Genomic DNA, 25,955 nt, shown 5'->3' on the forward strand with positions numbered 1-25,955 from the left:
CAGCCCCAACTACTACTACTGCAGCCCCAACAACTACTACTACTGCAGCCCCAACTACTGCTACTGCAGCCCCAACAACTACTACTGCAGCCCTAACAACTACTACCACTACTGCAGCCCCAACTACTACTACTACTGCAGCCCCAACTACCACTACTGCAGCCCCAGCTACTACTACTACTGCGGCCCCAACTACTACTACTGCAGCCCCAGCTACTACTACTACTGCAGCCCCAACTACTACTACTGCAGCCCCAACTACCACTACTGCAGCCCCAGCTACTACTACTACTGCAGCCCCAACTACCACTACTGCAGCCCCAGCTACTACTACTACTGCAGCCCCAACTACTACTACTGCAGCCCCAACTACTACTACCACTACTGCAGCCCCAGCTACTACTACTACTGCAGCCCCAACTACCACTACTGCAGCCCCAGCTACTACTACTACTGCGGCCCCAACTACTACTACTGCAGCCCCAACTACTACTACTGCAGCCCCAGCTACTACTACTACTGCAGCCCCAACTACTACTACTGCAGCCCCAACTACCACTACTGCAGCCCCAGCTACTACAACTACTGCAGCCCCAACTACCACTACTGCAGCCCCAGCTACTACTACTACTGCGGCCCCAACTACTACTACTGCAGCCCCAACTACCACTACTGCAGCCCCAGCTACTACAACTACTGCAGCCCCAACTACCACTACTGCAGCCCCAACTACTACTACCACTACTGCAGCCCCAGCTACTACTACTACTGCAGCCCCAACTACCACTACTGCAGCCCCAGCTACTACTACTACTGCGGCCCCAACTACTACTACTGCAGCCCCAACTACCACTACTGCAGCCCCAGCTACTACAACTACTGCAGCCCCAACTACCACTACTGCGGCCCCAACTACTACTACTGCAGCCCCAACTACCACTACTGCAGCCCCAACTACTACTACTGCAGCCCCAACTACTACTACCACTACTGCAGCCCCAGCTACTACTACTACTGCAGCCCCAACTACCACTACTGCAGCCCCAGCTACTACTACTACTGCGGCCCCAACTACTACTACTGCAGCCCCAACTACTACTACTGCAGCCCCAGCTACTACTACTACTGCAGCCCCAACTACTACTACTGCAGCCCCAACTACCACTACTGCAGCCCCAGCTACTACAACTACTGCAGCCCCAACTACCACTTCTGCAGCCCCAGCTACTACTACTACTGCGGCCCCAACTACTACTACTGCAGCCCCAACTACCACTACTGCAGCCCCAGCTACTACAACTACTGCAGCCCCAACTACCACTACTGCAGCCCCAGCTACTACTACTACTGCGGCCCCAACTACTACTACTGCAGCCCCAACTACCACTACTGCAGCCCCAGCTACTACAACTACTGCAGCCCCAACTACCACTACTGCAGCCCCAACTACTACTACCACTACTGCAGCCCCAGCTACTACTACTACTGCAGCCCCAACTACCACTACTGCAGCCCCAGCTACTACTACTACTGCGGCCCCAACTACTACTACTGCAGCCCCAACTACTACTACTGCAGCCCCAGCTACTACTACTACTGCAGCCCCAACTACTACTACTGCAGCCCCAACTACCACTACTGCAGCCCCAGCTACTACAACTACTGCAGCCCCAACTACCACTACTGCAGCCCCAGCTACTACTACTACTGCGGCCCCAACTACTACTACTGCAGCCCCAACTACCACTACTGCAGCCCCAGCTACCACTACTGCAGCCCCAGCTACAACAACTACTGCAGCCCCAGCTACTACAACTACTGCAGCCCCAGCTACTACAACTACTGCAGCCCCAACTACAACTACTGCAGCCCCAATTACTACTACCACTACTGCAGCCCCAACAACTACTACTACTGCAGCCCCAGCTACTACTACTACTGCAGCCCCAACTACTACTACTGCAGCCCCAACTACTACTACTACTGCAGCCCCAACTACTACTACTACTGCAGCCCCAACAACTACTACTACTGCAGCCCCAACAACTACTACTACTGCAGCCCCAACTACTACTACTGCAGCCCCAACTACTACTACCACTACTGCAGCCCCAACTACTACTACTGCAGCCCCAACAACTACCACTACTGCAGCCCCAACTACTACTACTACTACTACTACTGCAGCCCCAACTGCTACTACCACTACTGCAGCCCCAACTGCTACTACCACTACTGCAGCCCCAACTACTACTACTGCAGCCCCAACAACTACAACTACTGCAGCCCCAACAACTACAACTACTGCAGCCCCAACTACTACTACTGCAGCCCCAACTACTACAACTACTACTGCAGCCCCAACTACTACTGCTACTGCAGCCCCAACAACTACTACTTCTGCAGCCCCAACAACTACTACTACTGCAGCCCCAACAACTACAACTACTGCAGCCCCAACAACTACAACTACTGCAGCCCCAACTACTACCACTACTGCAGCCCCAACAACAACTACTACCACTACTGCAGCCCCAACTACTACTGCTACTGCAGCCCCAACAACTACAACTACTGCAGCCCCAACTACTACTACTGCAGCCCCAACTACTACTACTGCAGCCCCAACTACCACTACTGCAGCCCCAGCTACTACAACTACTGCAGCCCCAACTACCACTACTGCAGCCCCAGCTACTACTACTACTGCGGCCCCAACTACTACTACTGCAGCCCCAACTACCACTACTGCAGCCCCAGCTACTACAACTACTGCAGCCCCAACTACCACTACTGCAGCCCCAACTACCACTACTGCAGCCCCAACTACTACTACTGCAGCCCCAACAACTACCACTACTGCATCCCCAACTACTACTACCACTACTGCAGCCCCAACAACTACTACTACTGCAGCCCCAGCTACTACTACTACTGCAGCCCCAACTACTACTACTGCAGCCCCAACTACTACTACCACCACTGCAGCCCCAACTACTACTACTGCAGCCCCAACAACTACCACTACTGCAGCCCCAACTACTACTACTACTACTACTACTACTGCAGCCCCAACTGCTACTACCACTACTGCAGCCCCAACTGCTACTACCACTACTGCAGCCCCAACTACTACAACTACTACTGCAGCCCCAACTACTACAACTACTACTGCAGCCCCAACTACTACAACTACTACTGCAGCCCCAACTACTACAACTACTACTGCAGCCCCAACTACTACAACTACTACTGCAGCCCCAACTACTACTACTACTGCAGCCCCAACAACAACTACTACTACTACTGCAGCTCCAACAGCTACTACCGCTGCTGCAGCCTCGTCAGCGGTGTCTGTTGTGAGAATGGGTTTGCTCCATTCTCTGCTGGGACTGATCCTGATGATTTTGTTTTAACTCCAGACAAAAAATCTATTTCTATTTTTATTTTTTTTTCATTTTCAGCCTTGAAGGTGCTGGAAAGTACATCAGCGTTTTTTATTCTATATTTACAGCAATATAATATTTGTCCCAGTTATTTATTTCCACTGAATCACTCTTTTTTTTCTACTACAGGCAGTAATAACTTAAGCTACAAAACCTTTTTGTATCAAAATGTGAATCAGTGAATTTAGGTAGTTCACTGTGCTGACGTTAATTGAGGTGAATTCTTTGGTGATGCTACTTATTTATTTAATTGTCTTTATTTATTTGCACATAAACAATAAATATTTATGGAGAGTAAAACATGTTTGCAAGTGTGTTTTTTTTTCCATTGAGTCAAAGTTATTTCTGTCGGACAATGATGTGATGTCGTGTCTTTGATGGAGCCTGGTCGTCCCCCGTAAATTCTTGTCAATAACTACAGTTCAATTCATTGATATGAATTGACACTGAAATTTCTCTCAAACCCTTGGTGCTAGGGTGAGGGGTAGCAGCAGGAGTTCAGCTCCATGGATTGATGAGACCCACTACTGTTGTGTCATCTGCAAACTCAATGAGAAGGTGTGCAGACATGGCTCCGCAGAGTGAACAGGAGAGGGCTCAGCACACACCCTGTGGCGACGCCATGTTCACGGTTCTGGAGGAGTTGGTCTTCAGCAGCCAGCTGCACAGTGATGTGTTGATCCCCAGGTGGAGCAATTTTTGTAATAGCTGCTGTGGGATTTTCCTGTTGAATGCTGGGCTAAAGTCTAAAAACAGCATTCTAATGTAGGAGTCTCTTTTTTCAAGGTTATTGAGGGCTGTATGAAGCGCAGTAGAGATGGAAACTTCAGTTGAGCGATTGGATCGATAAGCAAACTCGTATGGGTCCAGGGTGCTTGGGAGAACAGACTTGAGCCCGATATCAATTTTCTTTTCTTAGCCCTAGCCCTTCCTCTACACCAGGAGTGGCCAAAATGTGTGTTTCCGAGGGCCAAACACAACCACTTCAAGCGTGGAACACATAACCGCAAATAGTAATAGTTACTTTTTCGTTATACATTTGCATTTTATTACATCATTCTAAAATTAAACGTTAAAACAAACATTGACAGTGGTTAACGCCTAGTTTTAGTAAATCAACAATTGCAGACACAAAATTGCAGCAAAATAGTGTAAACTGCTTAAACTAGTGAGAGACATGAAGCTGGTCTTTGGACATTATTGGCCTATTCATGTGTTGGTTGCAGCTCGTATGTCACAAAGGTGTGAGTCAGTCAGTGACCTCTGAGTCTGGACTAGATGAGGGTCATGACACTAAAAGTCTGCTCACAGAAGTGCTACATTACCCCATTTTGGTAAGTTCAAACGCAGAGGGCTTATCCCTTTGGAAACAGAAGAGTTGAGAAATCCCTCCCAGACGGATGATCTGGTAGAAGAGGCTCTTGCTGGAAACCCCACTAAGGGGTTTATATATTTATATATTTTAATTACTTTAAACAGATGAAAAATACATACGCATTACAGAAAAACAAAACAAACCAAAGAAAAGAGGAAGTGGGAGAAGGGGAGGAGGGGGGGCGTTTGTATTTAATATTGTGTTTGTATTTAATATTGGTTATTATTGCAATAATTATAATTTGCATAATTTTAACAACCAACATCATTTGTATCTAAATCTAAATCTGATACTGTATTAATCTCTGTAGAGAAATCTCTGTAGAGAAATTAGTTCTCTGCATTTGACCCATCCTCAGTATCGCATGGGGCGACCTGTAGGAGCAGTGAGCTGCCAGCAGTGGCCGGCGCTCGGGGACCCACCTCCATGATGTGGAGCCAGGCTGGTGGTCTGGTGTAACTGTTTCCTTGTAATTTTGCTTTTCAAAGAAAACAATACTTGACAAAGCATCAGGACCAACTGTGTAACACAATAAATTAGATCCTAGAACCATATTATGCATTCACACCAAATAGAATGTTCACGAGGCTTCTAGTTTAGCTTTTACAGTCTTCAATATGAAGAACATTCCAGGCGTTTTTAGGTTGACATAGTTCACCTTGAAGCATAACTGGTGTCTTGCTTGACACATATAAAGTGCTACCCTCATGTGCTTTTGATCCTCATTACATGCCTACTCCATTTGGATATCTAGCAGTTGTTTTTTTTCTACAAATACTGCATAGGATGAATGTGTAAGAACAGTCGAACTAGAATAAAAACAAATAAGTAAATTTTCTTTTTTTTTGCTGTTCCAGTGAAGCAGGATTGGAAAATGAACACAAACTAACTATATACACATTTACATTATTTACAAAAGGTGGGCTTCTAAAAAGGCCTTCTACAAATACTGCATAGGATAAATGTGTAAGAACAGTTGAACTAGAATAAAAACAAATAAGTAAACGTTTGTTTTTTTTGGTCTTTCAGTGAAGCAGGATTGGAAAATGAACAAGAAACTAACTATATACACATTTACATTATTTACAAAAGGTGGGCTTCTAAAAAAAAAAGTCTCTACACCTCTGCTGCATCTGGGAGAAGGCCTTCATGGTAAATAAGTTGACAGTTTCTTGTCAACATTACGCACAGTGGCAAAAGGCAAGCCTTACACTGCCAGGCTGGTGGTCAGAAACACCTGGCTGGAGGATTTACCTATTGCACATGTTTTTTATAACCTACCACGAACCTACGCAGACACGGGGAGAACATGCAAACTCCACACAGAAAGGCCCCGTCCAGGTGGGAATCGAACCCGGGACCTTCGAGCTGTGAGGCACGAGCACTAACCGCTGTGCCACCGTGTAAACGATCATATGTATCATATACAGTGGGGCAAAAAAGTATTTAGTCTGCCACCAATTGTGCAAGTTCTCCCACTTAACTCTCTGTGGTCTGACTGCAATACTGATATAAAAAATTCGCCTGGAATATTTTCCTTGTAACTTGTCTTGTAGGGCCAATAAAAGAGATATCAATGTGTGGTTTGGCAGTTATTCACAAAAATACCACTTCTTTATATATTTAAAGTTTCAATAACATAGCATTATTACTTAATGTGTAATTGCTGTTGTAAAAGAACATTTCAAAAAACGGAAATTCATTTTAGCCTTTTTTATTAGGCAATAATAGATAAAGCATCAGGAACAACTGTGTAACACAGTGGTTCTCAACCTGGGGGGCGGGACCCCCAAGGGGGTCGCGAGACAAATTTGGGGGGTCGCCAGATCATGTAGACAAAATATACATACTTTTTTTAGTGTATATCATAATATTGTATTGTGGCATGTGTGTGCTATTTTACCAGAGTGCCATTATATGTTCATAATTTGATGAATTTTATTTTAGGCATTTGTTTTTTTCTTTGTTCTTTAAAGGATCTATATCATGCTATTTTAGCCATTCCAAAGTTAAGTATAGGCATTTATATGATATATTGTACCTCTACCATTACGGAGCACTCATTTTTGTGATAAATATAAGTGTTTTCTGGAGGTATTTTTCGAACCCGGAAGACACAACGCTTCGATTCAGTTAACTCCGCCCCCTCTCTCCGCACATACAACTTTACCGTAATATAAATAAACAGCAATAAGTGAAGTTACTTCACGATGCAGTTATACGGAGTTGACATCTGCAACACAGCTTCATAAATGGCTAACACACACATGCTAATATGCTAACACACAAGCTAACCCGCGTTTGGACTGACTCACCGCTCTGCTCCATCGCTGTTTACATTGTGGGACTCGGTTATAAAAGTTAATCCACTTTGATTCCGGCGAAGGTTCACCAAACATCCATCAGTGACAGTCACAGAAAAACAATATTTTGGTGAAAGTCGCTGAATCCAGGAGAAAAAAACAGCTGAGTGGCCTCTTCTTGAAAAAGGTTGAATAAACTCCTCGTCCTCGTAGCCAAACGCGCTTCTTTTTCTCCGTGACATTATCGTTAGTTAAGAATGAAGAACAGATGTGTCAAGAGTAGGTAACGAGCTCCATCTTCAGCTGCAGCGCAAACATGACTGATCTGTTCAGACGCTCAGGGGTGTGTTTGTTTTGGCCTCAGCTGACCTGGAAGCACCTCGGGCACATCCTTTTTTATTTTTTATTTTATTTTTTTTACTCTTTGTTTCTCTCTTACGACAGAAATAATGAAAAAGCTGTTTTACAAATTAAAATCAGGCCGTAAGCATAGAATTAAGACATTACATTACAGACGTCGAGCACTTCCGTTCCGCTGTGACGACACAACTGAGCAGGTCAGTCGTTCACCAGGAGAGGGCGGAGCCTCAGAGAGCAGGATTCAGGAGGATTACTGAGAGCTGCGTGAATGAAGCCACAAACCACTCTGGGGGTGTTTTTGATAAGGAAATAGCATAACAACATGGCTAAAAGCTCTAAAAAGTTGATTTTGCATGATATAGGACCTTTAAGAATTATGTAGGCTGTGATGGCCCAGCCACACAGAGGTAACCAGTTGATATGAGATTGGACCTAATGTTGTTCTCTGTCCCTTTAAGAACTGAGCAGTGGCGAGGGGCGGGCCTGGAGAGCTGGAGGCGGCCTTATGTGGACCAGACCACTGCAGAGGGGGACTGGGGTTAAGGGGGCTTTGTTTGTCCTTTACTTTTGTTTGTTTCTCCCCTGTGTTTCTGCTCATTATGTTTTGGTTTGGTCCAAGCTGTATATAAGTTGCCTTTTGTCTCATTTGAGGAGGTCAGTTTGTTTGTGTTATTTAGTTTCCTTTGCACATTCTATTTTTGTAAAGTTACATTAAGTTGACCTCTTTTATCGGCCTATGTTTGTTGTGGCCAATAAAGTGTTTTTTTTTAGATTTGAAGCCTTTGTCTCATTGTCTCACTGCTTGGTCCCTAACAATTGGTGGCAGTGGTGGGATCATCCAGTGGGGACAAAGGTTTTGTATTTTTCTTTTGTTTTCTTGCCATTTTTTGGACCATACCTTCACTTTTTTTTTGGAAATGCCTGGGAGAGGAAGAGGAAAACCCCGGAGAGAATCACATGGAGTTGTAGAAGAAAAAAACTCTGAAGAAGAAACAGAGGATAATGGAGCTTCTGGAGAGGTAAAGGGCAGTGATGAAGAAGGGGAGGAGCCAACACTTTCAGACCTAATGGCCATTCTTCAGACACACATGGGACAGCAGAATGTCCGAGAGGTTAAACAGCAGCAACGATTTGCAGCTCTGGAACAAAAGTTTCAACTCTTGCAGTTAGAAATGAAGAGTAAAAACACCGAGCCACTACCAAGTGCAAATCCAGGATTTGAGTCTTATCAAGCTGCCTTCTCTGATGAACAGGCCAAAGCAGAGCACATGGCTTCTTCACAAACTCTGTCTGGTCAGTCCCACACTCATCATGAGCCTAGAATGGAAAAACTAACAGATAATGATGATATAGAACATTTTTTGATCACATTTGAACGTATTGCCCTCGCATGCCGATGGTCTAAACCTGATTGAGTATTCCATTTAATTCCATTCCTAACAGGCAAAGCAAGAGGGGCATATGTGCACATGGACTTTGAAAATTCACTTGACTACAAACAAGTAAAATCTGCAATTTTGTCAAAATATAATATTAATTCAGAGACCTATCGGCAGAGATTTCGCTCTCTTGAGATCCAGGCAGGTGAGAGCCCAAAGGAACTGTATGCACGGCTGAAAGAATTGTATGGGAAGTGGATTGAACCAAAAGGTAAAACCATTCAAGATATTGGTGAAATGATTATTTTGGAGCAATACTTGAGAATGCTGTCCCCTGAGCTTCAGGTCTGGATTAAAGAACGTGACCCCAAAACTGCTCTGAAGGCAGCGGAACTGGCTGAGGTTTTTGTAGCTGCACGAGAGCAAGGACAAGCATGGAGCTATGAGGAGAGGAGGACCTGGGACTATGACCTGGTTCCACAGCGCCACATAGGGGCAGAAGGTGTGAGTAGGCCCCAAAATGTTGAAAATCCATCAATGCGGCAACCGAAATATTCAGGAAAAAAACCTATCTGCTACCTTTGTGGGATTGAAGGTCATACAAAGCCCATGTGTCCCAAGAATACAGCTAAAATGACCCAAATGTGTTTTGCTCCCCGGTCCCATTTTGAACTTTCACTAAATAATCTCCAAACGGTGAAAATGGCTAACATTGAAGTCAATGGGACTGCTCTAAAAGCTTTACTGGATTCAGGGAGTGACCAGACTTTGATTCATAAAGAACATGTCCCTTTGAACCTGATAAATGTGGCAGACACTATACCCATTTGTTGTATACACGGAGATAGGAAACATTATCCTACAGCTGACCTGTATCTAAAGATAGATGACCAAACTTACTTGTTAAATGTGGGCATTGTGGACAGTTTGCCATACCCGGTAGTTTTAGGCCGGGATTTGCCAGTGTTATTTGATTTACTGGAAAGGGATCAAAGCCAAACTTGTTGTGCAGCTCTTACTCGTGCTCAAGCTCAAAAACAGGAAGAGACTTTTGATTTGCTTAGTGCTTTGCCGTTTTATAACGAGGAGCTTGAGACAAAACCGGGAAAGGCTCGGAAATCACGAAGAAAAAAAAGAAAAAAGTTTCAACATACCATTGTGACGCCTATCAGAAATACGGAACCAGAGTTGTCAATTGATTTTGAAATGCCTACAGATATTGTTGAAATGCAAAAATCTGATCCATCTTTAGTGCCTCTCTTCCAGGAAGTTGGAGAGACAACCGGAGAGATGTTCGAGTATGTACTGGATAATGACATACTGTATCGCCAGCAGGGGTCAGTATTGCAGCTGGTGGTCCCCCAAGCGGTGAGGAATACAATACTCACCTTGGGCCATTCAGTGCCCTGGGCTGGTCATCTTGGTAAGCACAAAACAGCAGCACGTATTCTTCACTATTTCTATTGGCCTGGACTCCACAAGGATGTTGCCCAATTCTGCCGCAGTTGCCCTCAGTGCCAAGTTACATCACCAAAAATGCCCTCCAGAGCTCCACTCCAAAACATGCCAATTATTGGAACTCCATTTGAACGTATAGGAATGGACATTGTCGGGCCTGTTGAAAGGAGTAAATCTGGGAATCGCTACATGCTAGTGTTGAATGACTATGCTACTAGGTACCCAGAGGTCTTTCCATTGAAAAATATCAAGGCGAAAACTGTTGCTTTCTGTCTGGTACAGTTTTTTTCACGAGTTGGGTTTCCACGAGAAATATTGACAGATCAAGGCACTAACTTTATGTCCACTCTGCTAAAACAGGTGTATCAGCTTCTTGGCATCAGGCGTCTGAGAACTACACCATACCATCCGCAGACTGATGGGCTGACAGAGCGCTTTAATCAGACCTTGAAGCAGATGCTCCGGAAATTTGTTGACAACACGGGTACAGACTGGGACCAATGGCTGCCATACCTCCTGTTTGCCTATAGGGAAGTACCCCAGGCCTCCACAGGTTTCTCTCCATTTGAGCTCTTGTATGGGCATGAGGTGCGTGGACCACTCTCATTGCTCAGAGAGATCTGGGAGGAACAGAAGGGGAGGGGGGAACCTGTTAATGTAGTCTCATATGTTGTGCAGATGAGGGAGCGCCTGGAAAGGATGAGTGAGCTGGCTCAATCACACATGAAGAAGGCCTAGCAGCAGCAAAAGTCCTGGTATGTCCAGCCAGCTCGGGAGAGATCATTCAACCCTGGACAACAAGTTCTTGTGCTTCTGCGGAGTGAGGACAATAAGCTGCTGGCTAAGTGGCAGGGGCCGGTTAAGGTGATCAAGAAGCTTGGTCCGACGACATACCGGGTTGAAGCTCCAGGAAAACGCCACTCCAATAAAGTGCTGCATATAAATTTACTTAAAGAGTGGGTGGAGAGACCTGGAAGGAGTGTGATGCTAATTAGAGGAGTGGAAGAAGAGGAGGAGGTTGAGGAGCAATATCTGCCCCCTGCGGTTTCTGGTCAGGGCTGTGATTTAACACACCTCTCACAAGAACAAAGAGTTGAGGTGAGCACACTTTGTGGAATGGAGGTTTTTCAGCAAAACCCAGGAAGAACCGATATTGTTGAGCATGATATTGTGTGCCAAGATGGTGCTACTGTTAAAAGACTCAGTTACAGGATTCCCGAGCGCCTACTGACCTCCTTAAGGAAGGAAGTTGACCTAATGCTGTCCCTGGGGATCATTGAAGTTTCAAAAAGCGAGTGGTGTAACCCTGTGGTCTTGGTGCCAAAGAAGGATGGAAGCATAAGGTTTTGTATAGACTTCAGGTACCTTAATTCTATATCACTCTTTGATTCCTATCCCACACCAAGAATTGATGACCTGCTTGAGCGGCTTGGGAAGGCCAAATATCTGACAACTTTAGATCTTTCTAAAGGATATTGGCAGGTTCCCCTAACAGAGCAGTCCAGGAAATTGACCGCTTTCCGGACGCCATGGGGCCTTTTTCAGTTCACGGTGACTACAAGGTGCACCAGCGACCTTTCAGAGACTTATGGATCAGGTACTCAGGGATTTCTCAAGTTTTGCGGCAGCATATTTGGATGACATTGTTTACAGTTCAAGTTGGGAGGAGCACATGGACCACTTACAAGCTGTTCTGGAGCGCTTGCAAGCATCTGGCCTTACTGTAAATCCAGCCAAGTGTGTTTTTGCGGCTTCCCAGACTGAGTACCTGGGACATGTCATTGGAGGTGGAGTGCTGCGGCCGCAGGTAAATAAGATAAAGGCTTTGGAATCCTGTTCCCTGCCACAGTCAAAGAAGCAATTGCGCTCGTTCCTGGGGATGGCCGGCTTCTACCATCGCTTCATTCCCCAGTTTTCAGCCCGGGCGGCAACTCTAACTGACCTGACAGGATCTCGGAGTCCGAACCACATACAGTGGACAGAGGAAGCAGTGGCGGCCTTTCAGGACATACGACAGTCACTGAGTAAGAATCCAGTTTTGTATTCTCCAAATTTTGATGAACACTTTATTGTGCAAACTGATGCCTCGGATAGAGGACTGGGAGCTGTCCTCCTGCAGGGACCCCAGCATGACCGCCACCCACTGGCCTACATTAGTAGGAAGTTGTTCCCTCGCGAGGTTCGATATTCAACGGTGGAAAAAGAAACTCTAGCCATCAAGTGGGCCCTTGATTCTTTCCAGTATTACCTTCTGGGCCGTGAGTTTACACTGGAGACGGACGACAAAGCTTTGCAATGGCTCGAAAGGATGAAAGATACAAATGGGAGAATCACAAGGTGGTATCTGGCTCTGCAGCCTTTTCGCTTCTCCATTCAACATATCCCTGGAAAGGATAATGTTACAGCAGATTACCTCTCTCGCTGGGTTAGCGAGAGTCCTGAAGAGGGGGGGTGTGTGATGGCCCAGCCACACAGAGGTAACCAGTTGATATGAGATTGGACCTAATGTTGTTCTCTGTCCCTTTAAGAACTGAGCAGTGGCGAGGGGCGGGCCTGGAGAGCTGGAGGCGGCCTTATGTGGACCAGACCACTGCAGAGGGGGACTGGGGTTAAAGGGGCTTTGTTTGTCCTTTACTTTTGTTTGTTTCTCCCCTGTGTTTCTGCTCATTATGTTTTGGTTTGGTCCAAGCTGTATATAAGTTGCCTTTTGTCTCATTTGAGGAGGTCAGTTTGTTTGTGTTATTTAGTTTCCTTTGCACATTCTATTTTTGTAAAGTTACATTAAGTTGACCTCTTTTATCGGCCTATGTTTGTTGTGGCCAATAAAGTGGGTTTTTTTTTAGATTTGAAGCCTTTGTCTCATTGTCTCACTGCTTGGTCCCTAACATAGGCTAATGTTCCGATTTCTCACAGTGTGACCCGGACGGGGGGTCATGAACCCCTTTAATTGTTATAATGGGGGTCGCTCCAAAAGGTTGAGAACCACTGGTGTAACGCAATAAATTAGATCCTAGAACCATATTATGCATTCACACAAAATAGAATGTTCACTAGGCTTCTAGTTTAGCTTTTACAGTCTTCAATATGAAGAACATTCCAGGCGTTTTTAGGTTGACATAGTTCACCTTGAAGCATAACTGGTGTCTTGCTTGTAACTGACACATATAAAGTGCTACCCTCATGTGCTTTTGATCCTCATTACATGCCTACTCCATTTGGATATCTAGCAGTTGTTTTTTTTCTACAAATACTGCATAGGATGAATGTGTAAGAACAGTCGAACTAGAATAAAAACAAATAAGTAAATTTTGTTTTTTTTTGCTGTTCCAGTGAAGCAGGATTGGAAAATGAACACAAACTAACTATATACACATTTACATTATTTACAAAAGGTGGGCTTCTAAAAAGGCCTTCTACAAATACTGCATAGGATAAATGTGTAAGAACAGTTGAACTAGAATAAAAACAAATAACTAAAAACATTTCTTTTTTTGGTCTTTCAGTGAAGCCGGATTGGAAAATGAACACAAACTAACTATATACACATTTACATTATTTACAAAAGGTGGGCTTCTACAGTTTCTTGTCAACAGTACGCACAGTGGCAAAAGGCAAGCCCTACACTGCCAGGGAGTGGAGCGATGGCGGAGATGGCATCTGCGTCGTCCCATGCTGGCCCACCTGTGCAAATTTCCCAGCTCTAACGCGCTGTACCTTTAAGAAACAGCTCCTCACGTCACTGCTGCCTCAGGTGGTCAGTTCGCAGAGGGAGCGGTAGGAGTGAGACGGCAGGCCTCAGACTTTTGTGTGTTTCATTGAATTGTGTGCGTTTATGAATCTGTAAGTATGCTGACTGTATTTACAATTGTTGCTACTCGTTCTGTGTGTGCAATAGCATTTATAGAGGCAACTTCATATATATTTGTACTTTCGCTAAGTTCAATTGTTTCGCCTCACTCTGTCCGCCATTACACACGAGGGCCGAAGTCATAAATCCCATGTCAGCATTGCGCAGCCCTTTGGCGCCCTCTTGCGGATTTACAGCGCAACAACAGACCAATTTCATCAATTATATTCGTGTGCTTATATAAATGCAGTTAAATAACATTTTGATATGTTAATTGCCCATGTTATATCGCAATAAGTTTATTTCACATTGTTTAATTGGTAACACATTCTAATTGCATTTATTTTTGTTCTTTTATAGGTAACCACACACACACATACACACACACACACACACGCGCACACACACACACACACACACATTCACCTGTCTTGACACACCCAGCTACCTACCATCGCTCAGATACACCCTGCTACTACCCATCTGTGCTGTACCTTCATTGTGGACATCATTAAAGACAAACTCAACCCTTTGGATCTGCTGCAGTCTTTCTGACCGAAGACTTAGGCCAGACTAGTGTAGACCCAGTAAACATCAACAATATTTCACAAGTGGTCCTTCGAGCCGGATCTACACGAGCTGCGCCATGGCAACATCCAGAGATTTCTTCGATGAGCAGCTTCCGCCAAGTCCCCGTCCCAGCAGAGTGCGGCGCATTCCCGGACATCTGGAGGACTTTGAGCTTAGCTACCCATTAGCACGTCTTCAGGCATCCACAGGAATACCAGTATTACCACCTCAACTAAACTATGTTGCACAATTAAGTCCAGATAGATTGTCTACATGTTCTGCACCTGCCTACCAGTCTGCGGGGGGAATACAGAGGACAGAATGCAGCGTTTAGAGGCACGCTGGCAGGCCATAAGCCAACAGATGAGAGCGTTGGAAACGGAGATTGGTAACGTCCGATTGACCTCATATCCACAGAGTGCTTTCGCTTGACATCAATATCCCTACAGCTTTGGGAGAGAGCCGCAGCGGTTCAATAGTCTCCCTCAGTTAGAGAGAATCAACCCAGAAGTAAGATCTCCACTTCGCTCACAGGAGCAGGTTTTTCCGCTCCAATCTCTTCAGCGTCTGTCAACACCACAAGTACAGAATTCACCACATGTACCTCCTGTGCCAACAGTACAGCCCCCTGCAACATCTACCTCCTGCACCTTTACAGCAGCAGCCTCCTCCAGCAGTGGGTCTGGTTTCAGCACCAAGGACAGCTCCTGTCCCCCCTGCAGTGCTCACAGCTCCACTCCCTGTAGCAGTTCAAGCTCAGCCTACAGAGCCTCAGTTTAACTGGCCTCCGCCACTGTCTCCTGTAGATTATGCTACAGCTGCTATGCTGCCACCCCTGTATGCACCTCCAGGCGCATCCACGCAGCCTGTAGTTCCCCCTACTGACACTATTAACAGTGGCCCCTGGTACAGTCAGTCCTATACCGTACCAGGCACTTCTCAGCCTGTACCACCGCGTGTATACCCCTCTGCATATACCTCCTATGCAGTACAGCCTCCTGCAGCACCTGTCAGCCAGCCTCCTCAGCTCTCTGCCAGTGTTAATGTTCCTAACATGATGGAGATGGCTATTGCATCATCATTTGGCATTCCCAAGCCAAAGCTGTCCATCTTCAGCTCAGGTAAAGAGAGTGACTTCCTCATGCTGAAGAAAGGTTTAGACAGTGTGCTCGCACCCCACAGCCATCTAACAGAAGACTATAAATATCAAGTTCTTCTTGACCACTTGACATTCCCTGCAGCAGTCCAGATTGCGAAGAGGTATATTAACAGTACCACTCCGTACACCAGTGCCATTACTGCCCTTCAGCTGAGGTATGGCCAGCCCCGACAGTTGGTGCAGGGAGAGCTCAAAGCAATCATGAATGCTCCCCCAGTGAAATCAGGTCACTATCAGGGCATTGAGGATTTTGCGGCTGCAGTGGGCACCCTGGTTGGCATGCTTAGCACTATGCAAGGCCCCTCATCATCAGAGCTGTGTTGTGGATCACACGTGGACACATTGCTCACCAAGTTACCTCCTAACTTTAGAGACTCATTTGCTGAGCATTGCTTTAATAGGAGAATCATACAGAGCGGCAGTGAAAAGACCTACACTCTACCGGACTTATCTGAGTGGCTTGAACGTAAAGTACAAACTCTGCAAGTGTCACGCCGGCTAGGTACAAACTCCACTGAGTCTAGCAATGCAGACAACAGGGAGAGAAGGAACAGTAAACAGCAGAAACCCAAGTCCACTGCAGTGCTACTTGGAAGTAACCAAAGTGCTGAGCCGCCTGTTACACAATCAGCTCATCCTCCACTCCAAACCAAGAAGCGGGAAAGATTCAAACCCTACTGTCCATACTGCAATAACCAAGAGCACTATTTAAATGCATGTGCAGATTTCACTAAGCTCACAAGTGAAGCCAGAGCAGGTTGGATCAAGGAGAAGAGGAAATGCTGGAAATGTGGCAGAGGACATGCGCCAGACAACTGCACACTCAAGAAGCCCTGCTCCACATGTGGCGAACAACACCTCCCTGTACTACATGAAGTAGCCCTCACTGAGAATATACTGACTTTGAGTATATCCCCCTGTGTCGTTTACATTGACCAGGCCACTCACTCAGGCAAAGTGATGTTAAAAGTTGTCCCTGTGCGCCTACATAACGGGAGAAAATACATGGACACATATGCTGTATTGGATGACGGCTCAGAGCGTACTATCATCCTGCCAGCAGCTGTCCGCCAGCTGGGCCTCTCCGGACAAGAAGAAGTCTTATCCCTGAGAACTATTAGACAGGAGATAGTACAGTTAAAGGGAGCTACTGTGTCATTCAAAGTGTCAACACAAACAAAGAAGTTGCAGAAATACAACATTGGTAGTGCTTTCACAGCTTCTGAGTTGAACCTCGCGGAGCAGTCCTGTTCAGCTGAGCGCCTGCAGAGAGGCTATCACTACCTAAAGGACCTCCCTTTGCCATCCTTCCACAGAGTCAAGCCCATGGTCCTGATCGGGTCAGATCACCCGCACCTAATCACACCTAAGCAGCCTGTGAGGAGCGGTCCCATAGGTGGTCCTGTGGCTGTGTGCACCGCCTTGGGATGGGCAGTGCAGGGACCAGCCAACTTTCTACAACAGCCTCCGCGTGAAAGTAGTTGCCTACACTTATCAGTTTTGTCCCCCTCAGAAGAGCTGCATCAGCATGTGGAGAGACTCTGGCAAATTGACACGCTGCCATTTAGCTCACCCAAAGAGGCCACACGCTCTGGAGAAGACAAGGCAGCCCTAGAACAACTGGAGCAGAAAAGCGTGAGGGTCACGGTAGATGGTGGAAGTCGCTATGCCGTCCCACTCCTGCGTTGAAAGAATTCTCCACTCCTACACGCTTCACCCAATGCTGTTATGCCACTTCTTAGAGCCACCGAGCGCCGTCTCTCACACAATCCAGAACAGCTGTCAGTTTACAATGAGGAAATGCACAAACTGATTAAAGGTTACACTGTAAAAATCAGCACAGATGAACTTGAAAGCTCAGAGGAGTCATGGTTCTTACCACACCATCTTGTATTCCACAATGGTAAACCCAGAGTTGTATTCAACTGCTCCTTTGTGCACCAGCAAGCCTGCCTCAATAGTAACCTCCTTCCTGGTCCCACACTGGGCTCTTCTCTTCTCGCAGTGCTCCTGAGATTCCGGGAATATGCCGTAGCCATCAGCGGAGACATACATGTTTCATCAGGTGCGCCTTCTCCTACAAGACCAGCCACTACTCCGTTTCCTGTGGAGAGACGGGGAGAGGGAGCGCAGCCCTGATGTTTACGAGTGGCGTGTGCTGCCATTCGGCACGACTTGCAGTCCCTGTTGTGCCATATATGCACTACAGCGTCATGTCCAAGACTACAGTGAAGGTAACGAAGATTTGGTTAATTCAGTATTGCAGGCATTCTATGTAGATAACTGTCTCCAGTCACTCTCCTCACAAGACCAGGCCAAACAGCTCATTGACAGACTCAGAGCCCTGCTTGCTAATGGAGGCTTTGACCTTAGACAGTGGTCCTGTAATATGCCTGACGTCATCTCTCATCTGCCCACCGAAGCCAAGTCCACCAGCTGTGAGCTGTGGTTGTCTGCGCACAAGGAAGACCCCCTGGAGTCTACTCTAGGCCTGCAGTGGAACTGCAGCACAGACACCCTGAGCTACAGACGCAGAGACATTCCACCTGCTGAACCCACTCTGAGGTACGTGTACCGGGTGCTTGCAAGCCAGTACGACCCACTGGGCTTTCTTATTCCCTACACAACACATGCTAAAGTGCTGGTCCAAGCCCTGTGGAAGAAAGGCAGAGAGTGGGACGAGCCCATAACAGATGAACTCCTCCCTGTTTGGCATGCCTGGGAGAGTGAACTACCACAGCTACAGCAAGTCACAATTCCAAGATGCTACACTTCAGCTATTCCAGCCAGCAACCCAATTGACCTGCACATATTCACTGATGCCTCAGAGAGAGCCTACGGTGCCGTTGCCTACCTTAGGGCGGAGCATAACACCACCATGGCAGTGCAGGTAACATTTGTTTTGGCCCGGTCACGTGTTGCACCAAAGAAGCAGCTGTCCATTCCCCGCCTAGAGCTATGCGCTGCCCTGTCTGGCGCCCAATTAGCCAAGGTCCTGCAAACAGAGCTGACATTGCCCATAAGAAGTGTAACACTGTGGACTGACTCCACTACCGTCCTCCACTGGATCCAGTCAGAGTCCCAGCAATACTAAGTGTTCGTGGGGACACGCATTTCTGAGATACAGGAGCTAGTAGGAGCAGACCCCTGGCGGTACGTGCCTACAGAGGAGAACCCCGCCGATGATATCACTCGGGGCAAACAGCTCAGAGACTTGTCCAAACCCAACCGCTGGACGTGTGGGCCTAACTTCCTCAAACAGCCACCGGATGAATGGCCAGTCACGCCCGCTACCACAGCAACCGAAACAGATGAGACACGTGTGAGCTTCTGTGGTAATATCGGGACTGCCACGCCTGCATCTCCCGACCCAGCTCAGTACAAAACCTGGTCCGAGCTGATCCAAGCCACATACCTGTCCCTCCACGGGGCGGCGGCTCCTCCAATGACTGCTACAGATTGCATTGAGACAGAAGTCATCATTCTCAAGCGAGCGCAGGAGGAGAGCTTACCTGCAGAGTTAGCTGCTCTGCAGGCAGGTAAGTCACTCAATACCAGCCATGTTATATTGCAATAAGTTTATTTCACATTGTTTAATGGGTAACACATTCTAATTGCATTTATTTTTGTTCATTTATAGGTAACCACACACACACACACACACACACACACATTCATCTGTCTTGACACACCCAGCTACCTACCATCGCTCAGATACACCATGCTACTACCCATCTGTACTGTACCTTCATTGTGGACATCATTAAAGACAAACTCAAACCTTTGGATCTGCTGCAGTCTTTCTCACCGAAGACTTAGGCCAGACTAGTGTAGACCCAGTAAACATCAACAATATTTCACACCACCTGTGCTGCATTGATCGCCACGGGGGTGTGCAGATCTGAGCGCTGTTGCACGGGCTTCGGGGGCGGGGGGTTTGTGACAGCCAAGTCCAACATGTGCCGGAAGACGGTCGTGTACCAGCGCTTGGTGGACCTGCGCGCAGAGTTGGTTCCCAGGAGCTGGTCGGACCTATCCACACCCGCCATGTGCTTGTTGTAGTCTCCTACAACAGTTGGTCGGGGGATGGGCACCTGCGTCACGCTCCCGTCTTCCCTCCTCTTCCCCCACCGCAGCACCGTCTCCACGCCGTCCGCAGAGTGGACAGTGGAGCAGAGCGAGACCTCCCTGGTGTCCATCCACTTCACAAAAAGAAGCCGTCCATCCCAAAGCCAACGGATGGATCCCCGCGGAGACTTGTTGGTGAGTGCGTTCTCCTGCGTCCTGGGGACCCCGATCCTCCCCTGGCGCTAGGTCCCACAGCCTCCAAACCCCTGCTGGATCAGGTGGTTGAACAGCAGGGGACTGGTATAATAATTGTCACAGTAGACAGTATAGCCAGTCCCCAGCCACTCCTTCCTCACCGGCGCGTTGACCACATCGAATGTCAGCCCGTGGCCAGAGCTGACTTCTGCCCTCCCCGAGTACAGCCTGCAGGAAGATGTTGTATTTTTATATACTCATGGTACATAAAAATAGACAATAAATAAAAAACAAAAACAAACCTGAAGTCCACCGTGTAGCCATTGTTGTCCGCCAACACGAAGTACTTCAGGCCCCACTTCGTAGGCTTGTCCTTCATGTACTGCTTGATGGACAGCCTGGCCTTGGTGGCTACCATCCGCTCATCCACCGAGATGTGCTTCCGTGGATGGTACACGGCCATGCAGCGAGTGCGCATGAGCTCCATCAGCGGCCGCGCACGGTGGGCAATGTCGTAGCCCGCCTGGCCTCTCCGCTGGTCATTGCGCACATCATCTTCAGGATCGCTCAGGTGGATGGACGCCAGGATCATTTTGAAGCGATCCCGGGACATCGTTGTGGAGGGGAAGCCGACGTCGAAGATGGTGCCTTTCCTCCACAGGTCAGTCTGCTTAGGCGTTTTCAGCAGCGGCATGTAGAGCAAGAGGGCAGTGAAAATCTTCATCTCTGCCTCTGTCACGTCCCTCCACCGATACTTCCTGCCCTTCGCCTGGAGTCTGGCTGCGTTCTTGTCCGTGTTACGACACAGCACTCGCAACACCTCCGCATCCCAAAAACACTGGAAGATATCCAGGGGTGTGGGTCGCCTAGAATTCAAGGGAAGCTGAACTCCAGGCGTCCTCCTAGGGCAGAATGGCGGCTGGGCTGGCCCCACATCAGGCTCCTCCACACTCTTCCACGCCACTGGAGCGGGCCTGATGGGCGACCTGCTCCTGGCATGGCTCAGATGAAGCCCACAAAATGTAGCGCATGTAGAATTGTTTTGTAGTTGAAAGTTGACTTGTAGACTAGTCATGTTTTCACTCGTTAGCATTTAGCATTGAGATGCTAACCTCGTGTGCTAGCCGTTGATGTTTTATTTCTGGCTCACTATTTTGTAAAGTAACTTGGTCTCCTTAGTCACTCTATACACATGTTTCTAGTACAGTATGTTTTTGGTGTAAAATAAATGTTAGTTTGATAAAAGTCTGTGTGCTAAGCTATTTTCCTATTTGACCATGTCGAGGTGACATGTAATGCTAATTTTGAAAGTTGCAACATCAGATTATTACTACAGTAAAGTATGGTAATACTAGTATTTTGAGTTATCTGTGAGGACCTGCGACAGGAAATTTGATAGACCTGGAGGTGAAGCTTTTGTCATTGATCAAGTCAAACATTATGAAATGTTAGCCAATTCATTTGATAAATGTATTCTTTGTGTAATGACACAAGAAAAGAAAAGTCAGTCTGCAAAGCAGAGAGCCAAGACGACACAGAACTAACCAGTGGTCTCAGTCTCAATTATTGGTTTCATATATATACTTGCTTTTTGTCATCGTGGTCACCAAGCCCTGGGACCCGTGACACTCACCTCTCCTAAGATATGACTGTAAACTTTACTGGGAGTGTGTGCGTCTCCAGCTCGTCTCCATGGAGATGTGACAATAGGCAGTAGAATTTGAGGGGGGGAGACAAAGCCACCGCATCCTCTCTCTCCTCCACAGCAGGAGAAAACCCCAGACTGTGGGGCTGTGCGAGCCACTTTTAATTCATTCATTAATTCACTTTGCCGGCTTTTGGATGGCCGCGTGTGTCTTCTTACAGAACTGAACCTGACTCACTGTTTTGCTTCAAGTCACACCTAAGAACTATACAATAGCAACATGTTTCTCCCTCCCTTCAGTTCAATCTCAGAGCCACTAAAGTACTAATTATCATATTTGTATCGTGTGATAAAACATTGTGCCAGCTGTGACGTGGACAGACACTTACGCATCAGGTTCACATTCTTTTTGGCTGGATAATTGTGATGATTAAAAAGAGTACTAAAAAGAAAAAAACAATAGTCTGTCCCACCTCTGCAGGGCGCCATCGCTGTTGAGGTGGGACGCATTAAGACAGTCATTTGGAATTACCTAAAAGATCCTGAGGGTTATGGAACAAAAAGGTAAAGTGGAAGACCTAAAAAAAATTCTCACGGCAGACATGAAAAGTGTCAAAGAAATCATTGTCATGACTGAGCTCAAGGGTTTGAAGAGGACAGTGGTTTGGGTGTTCGAACGATAAAAAGAAGGGCTGGAACACTCATTTCATGTTTGTGTCCATCTTCTGTATATTCACCATATTCAAGTGTCCATAGACTATTACAATTCAACCTCTTAACTACCGCCTGAACCGCATTTTCTCCAGTTCAGCTTTACCCAAATCCTGTAGGCCAGTGCAACACCTCATTTGAAAGCTGAGATCTACAAAACTCATCTAAATGATTCTTTTTCCTCACGTCATCACATTTTTTCCATCTTTTTTTGGGGGGGTATTCAACTCATTTTGTAACTTTCTTGTCATTTTTTGATGAGGTCTGTGATGTACTGAAAGGCCAGTCCATTCAAAGCTCAAAGAAACAATGACCTCTTTAAAAATATATATATTCTAAAACCAACTCAAAGCCAGCTCAAACACGTAACAATTTACGAGATGTGACAAAGTTATTTTTGCTCCCTGTCAAAAGGTGCAGCAGCAACATTCTGGACTCATTGCAGCCAGTGAAGAGACGGAAACGTGTGCAACAAAAGTAATAGTAATTAAAGATTGTAAAGAACATGTACTTTATGTGAAGGACCCACCCAGACAACACCTTTACCTTTTGGGAATGCAGTTGTGGAACCAGTTTGTGCACAGTAGCAATAATGAACGCTTACGCTTGTTGTTTACTGCTGTGACGATTCAAAGGGCGTGATGCATTCACTCAACATGAACAGAACGATCGTCATCACAGCGGTGCCTCCCAACATCACATCCACTTTAAAAGGAGACAGAAGAGACAGAGCAGCATCCACCAGCGAATACACTGAGGACATACTGAAGCCAAGCGAAGACTCCGACCATGAAGACTGCACTGAAGCTGCTCTTTCCTCTGGCCTTAACTGTGGCCCTCTCCATCAACTCTGGTAAATATCAGATAATTGTCCTGGTTTGTTTTCCTGTTTGGTCCTGGTTCCTTTGGTGTGACCTGCTTTTGTCTCTTGCAGTTTTTGGGCTCAAGTGTTTGACTTGTACAGACTCAACTTGTGCAAACACAATGTCTGTCACCTGCTCCAGCGGGATAACCCAGTGTGTCTCTGCCAACATAGGTATGTTCAAAGTTATTTAACTTCATCACCATATTAAAACATTTTTCTTTCAAGTACACAGAAGGAAGAGCTAACTCTTACTTGTCTTTGAATTGCCCACAGCGGTCACAGGAGGGAACAGTTTAGTCAAGAGCTGTGACACCAACAATTTCTGTGGAGGCCAATCTGGGACCAAGCAGTTTTCACTGGACGTGGGAACTGATCCGGTTCTGGCCAGAGCTGAATGCTGCAACACAGACGATTGTAACTCTGTCGATGCAACCGGTGAGAGAGCGTTTCCAACAGGATTGATTTTACGTTTGCTAGCGCTTGGTTGTGACCATTTTTTGTTTGTGTTTGTGTGTCTTTCGACTCAGCTCTGGCAGATCCTGGAAGAACCACCAACACACTGACTTGCAAGATGTGCAATAATGGCGGGCAATGCAACCAAAACATAGACTGTAACGATCTGGAGACCAGATGCTTCGCATCCACAAGTAAGTTCTACGCAAGACCCAAAGCTGAACACCTACAGGAACAGATCTCATAAAGAGCTGAACACCTGTAACAGCGTAATGTGTTGTGGTCAGAGCTGGACACCAACAGGAACATTCTCTTAGTAATAGGGATGGGACCATAACCAGTTTAAATGTCCACCACGGTATTCAAATGCTACAGTCTCAACACCTTGAGGATGTCCTGTCTGACGGTTTTAAACTGTTTCTTTTACACATTATTTCTCTCCTCCCCTGCCCCCATGGTGCACAGTGCATCACTCTTGGCTGTCAGTCTTGCTGTCAGTCTGTTGAGCACAGCTCGTAGGAGTAGCTTCTGTGACGGCAGGTTAGCTCACACAATAGTTACTGTCCTCTGTGGACATGATCGTGCGCTGGGCAGTAGCTTTGTTTCGATCCGTTGCATTAAAAGCTGCCGAGGGAGAGAAAAAACTTTGGGACTTGAGTTTGAGCTTGAGTTGTATTTGCCTGATAGCTTGGTGATTTGAGTCCGTCATCCAGTTGTTCATCAGATGTTCTACACAACTAGGCCTGGGCGATATATCGTATATCGATACTCAACCAAAATATACCGAGATATGACTTTTGGTCCATATCGGCCAGCCCTATGTACAACTGTGTCAGGAGATTAGGAGCTCAACTATTCAACCAAATATTAAAGATGCACTCGGTCTTATTTAGCGACGAACTCCACTGTCGGTTACAAGAGTTTCTGGCTGCTCTGTGCGTGTGTGTAACTGCTGCAGTAAAACACACATACCATATGGATCTTATTAGTGTAGTTTACAAACTGTAGACAATTAACCACAAAGAAATTACAATTTAGAACAAAATAATATTTCCAACTCCAAATGAATTGTCAGCATTGTTTGCATGAGTCCGTATAGTAATAAGAAATGTCCTCTTGGTGCCACTGTAGGATAAGTGTTACATGAGTGAATCAGTTTGCAGGATGGACAAACATGAGACAAGCTCACAAGTTTGACCGCTTCAAGGTAGTGCTGTATGAAAGGTGGATTTATTTGTACATAGGGCTGTAAAACTCCAATATTTTTTCCAGTCTTGAATGTTATTTTGAGCTCTCTTCTGTTTGAATTTGCTCTTTTATAATGTAGCTTCACGCACTAGTTTAGGGGCATGTTCATTATCAACACACAATGAACTAATGATTAGTTGGATTTTTAGGTTGCTGCAAAGAAGTCATTATTAACTAATACATGAATTTGTCATGAATTATGTTCATGTAAACTTAATATATAGAATTACTGTTAATTTTAGTGAGAAGTTAATTGGTTCATAATATTGAACTTTACAAATCATTTGTTGCGTAGTCACAGTGTGATGTGTTTTGAGCAGAGCTGGACATTCAGACATAAGACCACAGCAGGAAAAAGTCAATATTTTCCGCAAAAAACACACATTTGCAGAAGAATGACAGTCTGAGATTTCTGTGAATTTGGCCAGAGTAACAGTGTGATGTGTTTAGAGCAGAGCTGGACACCTGAAGGAACATTTCTCATTTCTCATTGTTGTTTTTGCAGTACTGCCTCCTGGAGAAACGACTGCAGTCCCGGTTTATGGCTGTGCCTCAGAGAATGTTTGTGCTCTTGGAACTTTATCCACGTTCCCTCCGTTAGCGACTGTTGGCACCGTCCAAGGAACACCTAACTGCTGCCCTACGAGCGACTGTACTCACCTGACCACTACTACTGCAGCCCCAACTACTACTACTACTACTGCAGCCCCAACTACTACTACTACTACTGCAGCCCCAACTACTACTACTGCAGCCCCAACTACTACTACTACTACTGCAGCCCCAACTACTACTACTACTACTGCAGCCCCAACTACTACTACTGCAGCCCCAACTACTACTACTACTACTGCAGCCCCAACTACTACTACT

General features: G+C 46.3%; 1 pseudogene across 1 annotated transcript in view; it reads left to right on the forward strand.

Moving 5' to 3' along the window:
• LOC306982490 overlaps window positions 1-25,955 on the forward strand; it is a 220,868-nt pseudogene that overhangs the window by 2,599 nt on the left and 192,314 nt on the right. The window contains exon 4 of the transcript in view: window positions 841-1,128. The product of the transcript in view is annotated as an uncharacterized misc_RNA (transcript). The remainder of the gene's footprint in view (window positions 1-840; window positions 1,129-25,955) is intronic.

The sequence above is a fragment of the Gobius niger genome (genome assembly GCF_951799975.1).
Source record: "Gobius niger genome assembly, chromosome: 24".
NCBI classification, from domain to species: Eukaryota; Metazoa; Chordata; class Actinopteri; order Gobiiformes; family Gobiidae; genus Gobius; species Gobius niger.